The sequence below is a fragment of the Suricata suricatta genome, chromosome 17 (assembly GCF_006229205.1).
Source record: "Suricata suricatta isolate VVHF042 chromosome 17, meerkat_22Aug2017_6uvM2_HiC, whole genome shotgun sequence".
Lineage (NCBI taxonomy): Eukaryota > Metazoa > Chordata > Mammalia > Carnivora > Herpestidae > Suricata > Suricata suricatta.
The window spans coordinates 27,797,108-27,799,241 of NC_043716.1; positions in this window are offsets into that span (position 1 = coordinate 27,797,108).

The following is a 2,134-nucleotide window of genomic DNA, read 5'->3' on the forward strand; positions in this document are numbered from 1 at the left end:
GCGAAGAAAGGAAGAAGAGAAAAGATTAGGAGTGAGGACAATAGAGGGCAGGCTTTTCAGCAAATTGCTGAGTAAGACACTTGTGCTAAAAATAATGCCGCTTGGAGAGGGCATAAGAAACAAACGTGGAGCTGTGCCCATGGGTGGGAGGAACAAGAGGCTGTGCCTCTGAACACCCCGAATTAGAACAAGATGAAGAAAGGACCACAACCCAAGAGGAGAAGGAATAAACATAAGAATAGTTCGAAGTGAACCAGAAAATTAACTTTGTCACCCTCCTCTCCCTTCCGTGGATCCGATGATGCCAGAGGCCCCCAGCAGTGGACGGCCACGCCTCTGGGTGCTGCACAGGCCCCAAGACCCCATCAACCACTCAGCAGATGCCGCACAAGAAAGGAGGGCAAGACCTGGCTTTGTGCCTTCCAGTCTGGATCATGGATAATCATGAACATCCAAAAAATCAATTGCCCAAGCGGCTGATGGGGAGGTCTGGCTTGACAGAAGGCTCACGAAGAAGACCCGGGGGGTTAGCTGATCACAAGCTTGATGTGAACCCACAGCGCAAGGAGGCTGTTGAGAACCCTAATGCAATCTTAGGCTCTATTAATAGAACGACAGAGTGTGGAAGGAGGGAGGCAATAATCCCCGCGCGCTGGCAGGTCAGGCCACATGCAGTTTTATGCTCAGTCCTGCGGGCTATATTTTAAGAGAGGCGCTGGCAAATTCAAGCCTGTTCAGAAGAGCCTGAAAAGGACTGGATGCCAGTGTTTAGACAGCATCGAGATTAGCTTGACAGTCCTTTTACAATTGGCAAAATCAGAATGCTTATTGCATTGAACACAGAATCTCAGTAGCTAGGACTGAGAATCATGTTTTCAATGTTTGCTTCACCCCCCGGAGCTTTTGGGGGTGCCCTCTCTATAGAATGGGGGTGATAGTCTCTCCCTACCCTTCCTGCGAGTGTGGTTGGGCTTGTGTGCTGAGCCCCCAATTGCTGCCAGCTCTGTGTCAGGCATGAGGGCACCAAGAGGAGCTTGGAGCCCAGTTGGACACACAAGCCCATAAAGAGGCATTTTGCGCATAACGTGATGGATGATAATACATGCATCGATTTGATATGAGATGTAATTAATTTCTTAGAAGAAAAGAACGCCAGGAGAGAAAAACAGAGTCTTCAGGGCATATGTACTTTCAAGTGCAGACAAAGGGGGAAAAATTGCCAGAGGTCAGAGGGGAGTCGCCACGAGTGTGGAAAGCTTAGAACCAAGAGATTTCGAGTCACAAAAGACAGTTGAAAGGTCTCAACAGTGTCTAGTGCCACCAAGAAATCCAGGAGGAGGAGGAGAAAAGCTGAAGTATTTCCGGACCACTCCCCAGATGTGGAGATTAGGAGTTGTTCCTTAGTGGTCAAGAAACACATTTCGGGAAAGTGCTGCAGGCAGAGATGAATTCATTTAGGAAGTTTGTGGAAGGCTGCATTTATGGGACACCTACTGTATGCCTAGCATGGTGCTATGCACTGTGGAAGTTCAAAGAGGGTAAGACTCAGCTGGAGCCCACTTCAATAGTGTCAGGTGAGTTACGAGTAACACCTACCGATTCATTAGGGAAGAGTAGACGATTATGACATGAATTATTCAACTGGGTGAGGCAGACAGACAGTGGTTTAAATGGCCAGTGTGTGGACCCATGATATTCCTTATGCTTATGAAAGCCATTCTCTGCAACCTGGAAGAAAGAATGGCATCGATGTATTCCAAATACGGAGAATCTGGTCCTAGGTTTCCCCTCCCCTGGTTTCTTGGGAAGTTTCCTTTTTCCCAGTGTTCCCTTGTCTACCATCCCTCATATTTTCTCCCACTTTGTTATTTGCCAGTGAAATTAATATTACTCTTTACCCTGCTCACACTCTAGATCCAACATGCGTTTTTTTTCATCAGTGGGTTTGTGTTTGGTTGATTAGTTATTCATGTATAATGCAAGATGACAAGAGCTGTAATACAGAGAAATGATTGTGGAGAACGCAGGCCCACAAGCTCTGGAGTTGGCTTCTCTTTTTCTTTTTCTTTGTGTGCGTGTGTGTGTGTGGGGGAACGGGTGGGTAGGCAGGTTAGCAAGGCTTTCGGATTACTTG